Source organism: Lepidochelys kempii, chromosome 6 (genome assembly GCF_965140285.1).
Source record: "Lepidochelys kempii isolate rLepKem1 chromosome 6, rLepKem1.hap1, whole genome shotgun sequence".
Classification (NCBI taxonomy): Eukaryota; Metazoa; Chordata; order Testudines; family Cheloniidae; genus Lepidochelys; species Lepidochelys kempii.
Window position 1 is genome coordinate 34262458 of NC_136385.1, and position 13002 is coordinate 34275459.

The window sequence follows — 13002 nt, forward strand, 5'->3', positions numbered from 1 at the left end:
GTACAGTATTTTAAATGGTACACTCACCAGAGGTCCCTTCTCCACCTGGCGGGTCTGGGAGGCAGCCTTGGGTGGGTTTGGGGGGTACTGTCTCCAGGTCCAGAGTGAGAAACAGTTCCTGGCTGTCGGGGAAACCGGTTTCTCCGCTTGCTTGCTGTGAGCTATCTACAACCTCATCATCATCTTCCTAGTCCCCAAAACCTGCTTCCGTGTTGACTCCATCTCCATTGAAGGAGTCAAACAACACAGCTGGGGTAGTGGTGGCTGAACCCCCTAAAATGGCATGCAGCTCATCATAGAAGCGGCATGTTTTGGGCTCTGACCCGGAGTGGCCGTTCACCTCTCTGGTTTTCTGGTATGCTTGCCTCAGCTCAAGTTTCACACAGCACTGCTTCGGGTCCCTGTTATGGCCTCTGTCCTTCATGCCCTAGGAGATTTTGACAAATGTTTTGGCATTTCGAAAACTGGAACGGAGTTCTGATAGCACGGATTCCTCTCCCCATACAGCGATCAGATCCCGTACCGCCCGTTCAGTCCATGCTGGAGCTCTTTTGCGATTCTGGGACTCCATCATGGTCACCTCTGCTGATGAGCTCTGCATGGTCACCTGCAGCTTGCCACACTGGCCAAACAGGAAATTGAAATTCAAAAGTTCGCGGGCCTTTTCCTGTCTACCTGGCCAGTGCATCTGAGTTGAGAGTGCTGTCCAGAGCGGTCACAATCGAGCACTCTGGGATAGCTCACGGAGGCCAATACAGTCTAATTGTGTCCACAGTACCCCAAATTCGACTCAGCAAGGCCGATTTCAGCTCTAATTCCCTTGCTGGGGGTGGAGTAAGGAAATCGATTTTAAGAGCCCTTTAAGTAAAAAAAAAAAGGGCTTCGTCGTGTGGATGGGTGCAGGGTTAAATTGATTTAACGCTGCTAAATTCAACCTCAACTCCTAGTGCAGACCAGGGCTTAGTGATTGGCTGAACAAGAAATAGGACTGAATGGATTTGTAGGTGCTAAAGTTTTACATTGTTTTGTTTATCAGTGGAGTTATGTAACAAAAAAAAATCTACATTTGTAAGTAGCACTTTCACGATAAAGAGATTGTACTACAGTACTTGTATGAGATTAATTGAAAAATACTATTTATTTTGTCATTTTTGCAGTCCAAATATTTGTAATAAAAATAATATAAAGTGAGCACTGTACACTTTGTATTCTGTGTTGTAATGGAAAGCAAAATATTTGAAAAATGTAGAAAAACATCCAAAATATTTAATAAATTTCAATTGGTATTTTATTGTTTAACAGTGTGATTCAAACTGCGATTAATTTTTTTAATCGCAATTTATGTTTTTGAGTTAATGGTGTGAGTTAACTGTGATTAATCGACAGCTCTAATTTTAATCCAGTCTCATGATTTATTTGAGGCCTGACTATTTTTTGAATGCTTAGGGATGGCAATACTAAGATTCTCACTGAATTTCTTCAGATAACATTATTATTGTTGTGTTATTGTAGTCCCTACAGAATCAGCCAGGGATTAGGCCTCTTGGTGGTAGACATTATGGCTGGGGATTTCAAAACAGCCCTAAGGTAGTTAGGGGCACAACTCCCACAGGTGGATAAACAGGCTAATGGAGTGGGGGACCAGGAACACTTAAGCTAGGTGTGTTGCATAGCTGAGTGTCCATGGTCCTCAGTAGTTACTGGTGGCTGCCAGCCTAACCAGTGCTTACAAGGGTTCTTTGATTATTTGTTTAGTGGGTGGTTCTTGGGTTTTTTATTTGATTTGATGAGATTAAATTGCAGTGTTGTGGAGCAAGTACGCCCCGTCCCCCCTTGGGGCAGGGCAAGGGCGTCATGGCCCCACGGTTAAGTCCACCAGTCTGGCCTTAGCCCTCAGAGCAGTATGGCCCAAAGGCCAGAGTCAATATGGTCACCCTTGTCGTCAGGGCTGTATGGCCTAATAACCAGAGTCTAGGCACCCATGATGTCAGAGCGGTATGGCTCAATGGCCAGAGTCAATATGGTCACCCTTGCAGTCAGGTCAGTACAGTCTGATGGCTGAAGTCAATGGAATCGCTCTCTCACTTGGGCTGTATGGCCTAGTGGCCACAGTCAGTATGGCTGACCACCTCAACATGGTTGTGTGGCCAGGGAGCCAGAGTCAATACAATTGCCCTCTTACTAGGGCTGTGTGGCCTAATGGTCAGAGTAGGGGAAGTGGGCTGCTCCCTGGGCAGGGAGGGTGGCAGCTGGTATAGGGGGACCCAGGCCCTCGCTCTCCACTGGGTCCCAGCCCAGGGCCCTGGTGGTGTGGCGCTGGTGGTGTGTGATGGCACCTGAAAACTTGGGGAATGACTTATTTATATCTCAGGGCATATATTCTGTACCCACTTGACTCAGACAGATAACACTTCCTGGCTTAAATTACAGTTTGTTTATCCTCTTTCTTGTTCTATGTCCCTGTGAATTAACACTAGATTAAGGCTACTTTCAGGCTCTCATATGGGGCAACCAGGATGTTCTGGTGAAAATGTCATCACCTCACTGAATCAGGTAAAAGAATAAATTGGAGCTGATAACATAGTACAAGATACCCACATGTTGTTTGACTATTTTTCTTATTTCTGGAAAGGAGCATGGAGGCGAGGTTAGAGGTGCTCAAATATTATGCTGGTAAGTATTAATTTATAGCTGATAGACAACTAGACAGATGATGGAGAAGAGCGGGGGACTTGATTCTACTCATTTGTGTGCTCTGCCTTGCCTTTGCTCTGTGGCTTTGCACAAATCACTCAGGCCACAGTATTCTAAGCACTGACTGATTTTGGGTGCCCTCACTTTTGGGTGCTCAACTCAGACCCTTGAAAAATGGATGCACCTAAATCAGGAGCCACTTTTGAAAACTACAGTCTTAAATAAATGGAGACTGAGAGAGGTTATTTCTAAAACTGCTATAAGACAAACCTACCCCACAAAGGTGGTGGAAAGATTGATGATCACATCTGTTAAGCCAGAGCCAGATGTCAAAGAGCTCTAGTCTGCACCAACAGGTGTCCTCAGAAGCTCTCTAGCTAACTCAGCTGGAATTCCTCCAGGAATGGGAGAGCCCAGGCCAGAGTGCAGAATATGCTCCCCCTGCACATGGCTTATGCCCACTGTTTGCTGTGAGAGGAAGGCTGCACCTTTCCTGGCCCAAATGGGGAGGCTAGTAATCTCAGCAGTACTATTGTACTCAGAGTAGGGTATGAATTAGATTGTGCCTGGCCCCTCTGCTGGAGCAGGAGATTGCTCATGCAATTCCCCTTATCATTTACATACCTGAGTAGGCCTGGGAATAAACCAGCCTTAACCTGTGGACCTCATTTGGAAAATATCAAAGATCTCAATGCTTTCTTATGATATTATTATTAATTCTTATTATAATTTTTTGTATTGTGATAGCTCCCATAGGCACCAATCAGGTTCAGGGTCCCACTTGGCTAGACAATTTACAAAGACATACAGGTAGATGTACTCCTTACAGTCTAAGGCCGCCGTTCTGTGGACTTACACACATGCTTAACTTCATGCTCTGTGAGTAGTCTCACTGAAGTCAATTAGGCTACTCACAATGCGTAAAGTTGCATATATGTATAAATCTATAATATCGGTGCCTAAAAATTTGTGTCTTGTAGAATTTATCATAAAGGTTCAGCCCCGAAGTATCTGAAACTGTTATGCCACATTTCCAGAAGTATATTTATCCATTTCTAAAGTACACAGCCTTGAAAAATACAGCACAGGGTAATAGCCACTAGAGACAGGCCCAAACCATCCTCATTTAAATTTGGATCCAAATGTCAGTCTTCCCCATCCTTGAACTTTGGAAGTGTTTGGATCTGGGTCTTTAGTTTTGTCCACTACAGAGGAAAAAACAGCTGCAAAATTCAGATCTAGATTTAGATACTAGTAATCCTCACAATGCTTTGGGTTGTCTGGCTTTGGACTTTTGGTTTAGGCCCATCTCTAATAATAACCTAGGCCTTGATCCTGCAAAGAGAACTGCACAGACAGACCCCTATGCCCTCATCAAACCCCACTGAAGTCAGGCACAAAGTGATATCTACATGGTTCTCCTGGCAGGCCCAAGCGATGCAAGCCAGCTCAGTAGGGCATTCATATTATGAAGGCTCTAGCTGGTTTCTGATTTTGATGTTTTCTTTCATGGCTATGGTCTGGGAAACCCAGATATGTCTGATAGCCAATTAGTTTATTTAAAATACTAGGTGAAAAATTACAGGGAAATTGAACTAATAAGAAAATAAAAAATACTAAGAAATATGATTTCTGTTTTTGAAAATATAAAGAATAGGAAGAGGGGAAAAAACAAGTACGTGACTGGGATTATTGAGATATGCAAGACTGTGTCAGTAAAGATCCCGTGCTAGACTTATCAAAGGGTTGGTGGATAGTATTTCATATTGACTTTGACCTTCTACTCTAATGTAATTACTAGGATCATTTTATAAAGAAACAATTTGAATAACTTTTTTTTTTTCAGGAAAAAAAAAGCAAGCCTTTTCCATTGCTGGAAACTGGAAAACAAAATGTTTGATTGAGGTCATCTTGACATCCATTAGTGTGATAAATGAAGTGGAATTCAAGGCTGTTCCATTATCAAGGTTCATTTTTGTTGTTCAGAGCTGGGGTTTTCTCTCTCTCTTTCTCTCTCTCTTTTTTTTTTTTTTTAACAACATGGCCTCAGACTCAAGGCTGATTACAATAATTACATTTTCTACCCACAATAGTACAAATGATTCAAAGAGTTATTCAGAATGTTTCAATGTCAGCACTTAGATAAATGCTCATTCTTTCATAGGGATTTCATTTTTTTTATGCAGAAGGTTAGTTAGTAGCTGCAATAACGGTATAGCTGTCAGAAAGCAGTGAATTTACGTGCCCAGTAACTACAGTCACAATTGTTTGGAACTCTGCGTGGCAACAAAACCGAATGGGATACTAGATAATTTATAACTATTCCCCAGTACAAGGAGAACAATTATACTGTGTGCAGTATAAAATGGTCATTATTTAGCTCAATTTTAAAAAATTATTTGAACAAAATGCCTCTCCTTTCCAGGGCTATTTTCGTCGTAGTTCTAATTAGATACCCTAGGAATACAGGATGTGTAAATTTTGGCCAGCAAATATATTTATGGAATTTTAATTTGCTTCTTGTATGTATATTTTCTGCTCTGCCATAAACCTTGTAAGCTTCGTCTCGAAGGTTTTTAATCTTGAAGGCAAAAAAATAGGAAAGCGATAGTTGTACACAAGGTAGCTGCCATTTTTTCTGGGGAGCAGCAAGACTCTCACTGTATTCCACTCCTCTGATACCATGAAATTATTGCTGTGTGGGTTATGAGAGCAAGTTTTGCTTGTACAGAATTGACAAATTGAATCCTCCCATGGATAGTTTTTCTTAAAAAAAAAAGTAGAACCGCAATCAATTGTTTGGGCAGGCTTGGGTCAACAGGTCCTGCGAAGCTCTAGACAAAAGGCCCAGTCCAATTCACACTGAGGTCTCTGGGAGTCTTGACTTTAATGGGATATGGATCAGGCCCTAAAACAGAGAGATAGGCACCAGAAAAGCCTCCAGACCTGCTGTATAACCTTTATGCACTTTTGGGAATTTTTTGATTCAGAAAGGATCGAAGTGCCGAGTCCAACTCCCATCGAAGACAATGGAAATGCTCTATTGACTGATCAAGCCTCAAGAGAGGAAAAAACAGAAGACATCCAGAACAGCTTTTACAGTGCTTAAAAATGTTCACAATTAGGAATCTCACAATGCTCAAAAAATAAAAGAAAGTAAGTGTGTACACTCAGGCAGAACGGTCAAGAATGAGCAAAATTAACTCCTCTATAATCCATGCTCTGCTTCCTGAGGTGAGGGGGGAGAGGGAACAGTGGAGGACTAGGGAGGAGAGAGTCTGTAAATCTGAACGAACAGGATCACTTAGCAGATACCTAGTGCTTTTAGGTCCCAAGCCCATTAAAGTCAGTGGGAGTCTTTTGAATAATCTTGGGCCAAAAATCTTCTCGCTTTTCAACTACCAACTCGTTTATCTTTGCAACACATCCTGAACTCTAATGCCAGACCCAAGTAAACACCGGACTCTGGAAAAATGTGGCTCAAATCCATCTCTACTTCCAATACCCCTATGAGCAAATATTCTTATCCCTACTTTACTGACAGGGAAACAGTAAGAAAAGTTAAGTGACTTGCCCAAAGCCACTAAGGGATTAAGTATCAGAACCAGGATTAGACCACTGAAATGCCTGGTGCTCAGACCGCTACACCTTTTTCTAAATTTTAAGTGCCTTAAGAAAATCGTTAAAGCAATTTTTACTCGTGTGGTTCACATTATCAGAGAGAGGAAGAACATTATCAGTGCAGATGCAAATCTGAAATACTCACCTATCACCGGACAATTCCTTCTTCCTCTGCTGAAAGATCACACGTATGGTGTCAAAAGGCCCAAGAGTGAACTTCTGCTCCCAGAGCTCTTTCTATCTTGATTTCACTGTGTTTTGCCTGAGTAAGCAAAATTTGGCCTGCCAGCAGCCTTTATAACAAAGAGTATAACTGGGGTGGGGTTTACCGTGTCCAAGTGAGCCTTGCCAGCCTCCTTTCCCACTCCCAACATACAGTCTCAGTGTCTCTATGACCCAAACTCCCCTTATGCCTTCTGACTGACACACTGTTTTTGACTCCAACTGCTATAGTAACCAGAGTTAGGGGAAACTTGGTAGCTTTGGTTCAGAGTGCAAAACGGTTCTTTGGTTCCAGTTCCTGAAGGATTCACAACTCCCTCTCACTCTCTTAAACACAAACCATTTCAGGCTTGAATGAAGCCCAGAAGCATCAAGTTTCATCTGGTTTTGCATGAAAGTGACGTGAAAATTGAAGTTCAATGAAAAACAACATTAACCGCCTCCAGTTTGCTTGTAACTGGGTGCAGGTTTGTAACAAGCCTGAAACTAGACAAGTGGGTTTTTTCCTGTTTTGTTTTTTATGACACCTTAAAATTTCACATATCTTAATCTAATCTGCCTAGGAATTTGCACTGCACTCATCAACATTACATTAGTCCTTCTCTTGAAAAGGAGGAAGTTAAGTAGAATGCAGGACTCAAATGATTTAGCAGAATAATAATTGTGACCTGTAAAACTAAAAGAAGGCATTATAGCAGTATTCAGAGTAGCAGCCGTGTTAGTCTGTAGTTGCAAAAAGAAAAGGAGTACTTGTGGCACCTTAGAGACTAACCAATTTATTTGAGCATAAACTTTCGTGAGCTACAGCTCATGTCATCAGAATGCATCCGATGAAGTGAGCTGTAGCTCACGAAAGCTTATGCTCAAATAAATTGGTTAGTCTTTAAGGTGCCACTAGTCCTCCCTTTCGTTATAGCAGTAGTTATCCTACAGAGAGATCACAGCCAGAATAGGAGAGTGAGGAAGAAGCAGCCACACTGGAAAAGGAGCATGCTACTTTTCTCCTAAAATGGAGGGTGTGGGAATAAAGCTAAATAACTAAAACGCCCCGAGAGCATGTAAAGGAGAAGTTTGCTCCATGTGCTGTTTCAGATGAAGAACAGCAGCGCTTGGTGCTGGGAAAAGCTCAAAAAATTCAGCATCTGATATCTGGTGCCCAGGCACGACCGGGATAGGCCCACTAGAAAGGCGAAGCGATATTAGGCAGAACTTTGCTGCACTGCAGGGATCAAGCTTTGCTGCTGAGCCAATCAGACCAAGTTCTTGCACGTGGTAATCGTTACATTTGTGCCCACCTCGTTAAAGTAAAACCAGCCCCGTCTCCCAAGCCTCTGTGGTGCAAAAGGTCAGAGTGACTCAGGGGCAGAACGTGAGAGTGGCAGTTGCAGTGCTGTCCTGCTAATATTTTAGCCCTGGCCCCCCCCAGAATTTCTCGCCGGACTTTTGCCCATGAAACCCCTCGGGTGTACACACGACAAGACTTGGGAGGAGAGACTGCAGGGAATCAGTTCATTAATTTTTCCATTTCACCCAGCCGTAATGGGGGAGGGAGGCAGAACCACTGGGCTAACAAACTTAATACTACTAAGGGGACGCCACTGGAAATGTTTATACTTTGTCCCTGAGAACTGTTTATGCTGTGGTGAAGTATTTAATGTATCCGTTTGAAAAAGCGTGGCTTTCTTTTTCTGGGAACTTTTGGTAAAGACCTTTCACTTTTTGCAGTCTGGTCCATTCTAAAGGCAAGGACAAGTCAGCTTTGGCAGGAATAGTTCGGCGGCATCCAAAGCACTGATGTGCCTGCTGGAAGGAGCTCTTGGCTAAAAGGATGTGGGGAGATTGCCTTGCCTCTGACGGAACTCGTACCTCTCTGGATTCTAAGTCACCCCAGCCAGAGCTGACTTATCCCTGGGGCTCAGAAAATCCAGATGGGCACTGCCAATATTTTGCCGTTGGAATGGACCGGACTGTACCAACCAGCAGTTTTTCTACAAGCTTTCCTGAAGCAAACTCCCTTTTAGATCGCTGCCCCCCCATGCCTGGTCAGCATCTTCAGCTGCATACTGAGGTATTCTCGCAATATAGCAGTAAGGCTTTTAGGAACAAACTATTCACATTTACAGCATATGCATTTCACAGACATTTTCTTGCCAAGTGATGTTGCCTCCCTCCTTGATTATTTTTATGACAAATCATGTATTTTACCTGGGAAACAAATACATACCTTATTTCACTTGCTCACCTCTTCTCACCTTTTTGACTGTGAGCTTTCCCACAGGGACAGATTTTGTGGAATCCCCTTGGCGGCAACACCGCCATGATCCAGAGAGGTTTGATGCAGCTTATGTACTAATTTGAGTCCAGGGGCAATTCAAAATTATGCAAAACAGCATCATAGATTCATAGATTTTCAGGCCAGAGGCCATTGTGATCTTCACAGCCATCTGCATAACACAGGCCATAGAATTTCACCCAGTAATTTTTGCATCAAGCCCTTCTCTCCTACTGAACAAACAGTGTCACCATCTTTTGGCTCCTGGTCTTAGCCAGTTGCTAGAGGACAAGTGTCCCCATCACAAGAGCCTTTGGCATTGAGAGCCTCAGTAGGCACTCCGACTCTTGTTGTCCAACTATAGCAAGGGCTTACTGGGCATCGAGACTGAACTACCCTCTAGAGATGGCCCCTGTAGACAGGATCAGGGATTGGGGAATCATGCTGTTGCTGCCCATGTTCTGCGGAAAAATGGTAGCCCTGGAGACTGAAGAACTTCTAATCTGCTGCCTGCTACCAGCATCAAATTTCACAAAATGCAACTTAAAAATGAGTTCAGGACAAAGATTATGTCTCCATATATGCCTCCACTGTGCTGAGCACAGCTTGGGGGCTACTGTCATATAAATTATAATAAAAACAAATTGCTGATCCAGCTGCAGAATCTGATAGATGGCAGGTGGTTGGGGAAGGGAACCAAATAGGGAGTGTGAACTCCAAGGGACAAAACCTGTCCCTTCCTCCAAAAGGCAAGGAGGGCTTTCTAGCTGCAGAATCTGAGCATTTCTGCTATGCAAAATGCAAAAAGGTTTTGCAGAGGGATGTGCTTCCTGTGAGTCATGGGATTCAGTTCCTCAGGGGCTCCCTGTGTTGGTACATCTAGGGGAGGCTGGAGGTAGACACGCAGGAGGTGGAAGTGACAGTTCTACTGCTATGCAGATCCTCTGCTTTTTCTTCCCCTGGGGGAGGAGGAAGGTGAAGGCACTAGGGCCAGGTAAGCTAGGCCAGCATTTAGGCTTGTTCTAAGCCCCTTCAATGTCTAGCACAGTTACTAGGGCTGGATGTTGGGAAGCAAATTCTTACCCAATGTTGTTAGCTAGATGTAAGTCTGCATATTCCAAGAGATCCACATGAATGAAATAAACACAATTGTTTTTCCTTTTCTAAACCAAGTCACACTGCATTTATTTCAGTGTGATGTATAAAAAATCCTCAGGTGTGGAGCTAAAAGATATTGGCACTATATTTCAAGTGTTGCCCACTGTGTAAAATGATATGCCCCTTAATACCAGCTTGCATAAGATCTATATATGCCAGTTTACTTATATTGTGAAACTCAAGGGGAACTCTATATATACATGCCCCAATTTGCTGATAACTCATAATCTTTAAAGGAAACATTAAATGCCTTGCTCAGATAATCTGCCCTTGGCTTTGATTTAAGATGACTGTTGTTCTGCTAGGATATTCAGAGTATCCAGAGTACAAGGTGATGGAGTGGTACAGAATACACAATTCTCTCCAGATAACGTTCTAATTAAAAATTATGTTCTGCATATATTTCCTTAGTTACTTTGTTTAAGGAAACTTAAAACCAAGATCAGCCTGTTTTCCTATACAACTATCCAGGTGACAATGAACATAAAAAATTAGATAAATCATTGAAAAATTGCGGCCCAGTTACCAAAAGCTGTTTCTGTTGCTGGAAGAAAATGTTAATACATAATAAAAATAAAATAATAAAGGGCTCTGGGAACAAGGGTGAAGGAGCCAGGTTGTGTTCTTGTCCATCCTCTTGGTTGAGGGGAAGGGGCCAAGCAGGGCCCTGTGCACTTGGAGATGAACGCATGCCTGCACAGATGGTGTCGATGGGAGGTCTTTGGCTTCCATGACCATTGGATGCTGTTCTGAGATGAAGGGCTGCTGGGGAGACAAGGGAGCTACCTGACCAAGACGAGAAAGAGCATCTTTGGACACCAATTTGCCAACCTACTGAGGAGAGCTTTAAACTAGGTCCAAAAGGACTGGATGACAAAAGCCCACGGGGAAGCATAAAAAAAGGGCTAGACATTGAGGGGCACATGGAAAAGTACAATAGGATCATAGACGTAACAAGAGGGAAATTAGTTGGGGAATCTGTTCAGCATCTTAGATGGTTATATACAAATGCAAAGAGTATGGGGAATAAACAGGAAGAAGTAGAAAATGTAGTACATAATTTAAATTATGACAATTGGCATCAGAAAGACTTGGGATAAATCTCAGGACTGGAATATTGGTTTAGAGGGGTATAGCTTGTTCAGGAAGGACAGGCAGGGAAAAAAGGAAGGTGGTGTCACTTTATACATTAAAAATATTTGTTCTGAGCTCCAGAAGGAGGTGAGAGGCAGACCAGTTCAGAGTCTCTGGGTAAAGATAAAACGGGGGGAAATAGGGTGATGTCATGGTACAGGTCCATCAAATCAGGAAGAGGAGGTGGCTGAGGTATGTTCTAGAACAAATAAAAGAAATATCCAAAACACCAGACCTACTAATAATGGGAGACTTTAACTACTTCAGACGTCTCTTGGAAAAGCAATAAAGCAAAACACAAAAAGTTCAATAAGTTTTTGGAATGTATTGGGGACAACGTTTTGTTTCAGGAAGTGAAGGAAGTAACTAAGGGCACAGCCAATTTAGACTTGATTCTGACCAAAAGTGAGGAATTGGCTGTGAATCTAAAGGTGGAAGGCAATTTGGGTGAAAGTGACACTGAATCATAGATTTAATGATTCTAAGAAAAGGAAGGAGTGAAAGCAGCAGAATAAGGACAATGGACTTCAAAAAAGCAGACTTTAACAAACTCAGAGAACTGGTAGGTAAGGTCCCATGGGATGAAAAATGTAAGGGATAAAGGAGTTCATGAGAGCTGTCAGTTTCTCAAAGGGACAATAATGAAACACACAACTGTCGAATATCTCAGTGAGAAGGAAAGATAGGAAAAATAGTAAGAAGCCACTATGGCTCCATCAGGAACACTTAAATGACCTGAGAATCAAAAAGAAATCCTACACAAAATAGAAATATGGACAAATCGCTAAGGAGGAGTTCAAAAGAATAGCACAAGCATGTAGGCAAAAAAAAAAAAATCAGAAAGGATAAGGCACAAAATGAATTACACCTAGCCAGGGACAGAAAAGTCAATAAGAAGAGGGTTTTTTGAAATACAATGAAAGCAAGAGAAAGACGAAGAAAAGTGTAGGGAAGAAGAGCTAATAACTGATGACAAGAAGGCTCAGCTGTTTAATGCTTCTTTTGCATCACTCTTCACTAAAAAGGTTAATGGTGGCTAGATACTCAACACAATTAATAATAACAAGGACGAAGGAACACAAGCAGAATAGAGAAAGTGCACATTAAAGAATATTTAGATAAGTTAGAGATTTTCAAGTTGGCAGGGCCTGACGATATACAGCCTAGTACTTAAAGAACTAGCTGAAGCAATCTTGGAACTGTTGGCAATTATCTCTGAGAACTCATGGAGAATGGAGGTCCCAGGGGTCCCAGGAGAACGGCAAACAATATCTTTAAAAAGGGGAACAAAGACGACCCAGGGAATTATAGCTCAGTCAGCCTAAATTCAATACCTGGAAAGATATTGGAACAAATTAAAGAACAATCAACTTGTAAGTACCTAAGGGATAATGGATTTATAAAGAATAGTCAGCATAGATTTGTCAAGAATGAATCACGCCAAAGTAACCTAATTTCCTTCTTTGATGGGGTTATTGACCTAGTGGACAAGAGGGAAGCAATAGATATGATATGTCTTGCTTTTAGTGACGCATTTGACATAGTCTTGCATGACAGTCTCAGAAGTATACTAGGGAAAAGTCTTTCAAATTAAATTACTACCAGGTGGGTGCACAATTGGTTGAAAGACAGCACTCAAAGAGTAGTTTTCAATGGTTTGCTGGTAGGGCGTATGTAATGGGATGCCGTAGGGGTCAGTCCTGGGTCTAGTACTATTCAGTATTTTCATTAATGAATTGGCTAATGGAGTGGAGAGTATGCTTATAAAATTTGTGGATGACACCAAGCTAGGAGGGATTGCAAGCACTTTGGAGGACAGGATTAGAATTCAAAATGATTTTGACAAACTGGAGAATTGGTCTGAAACCAACAAGATGAAATTCAATACAGACAAATACAAA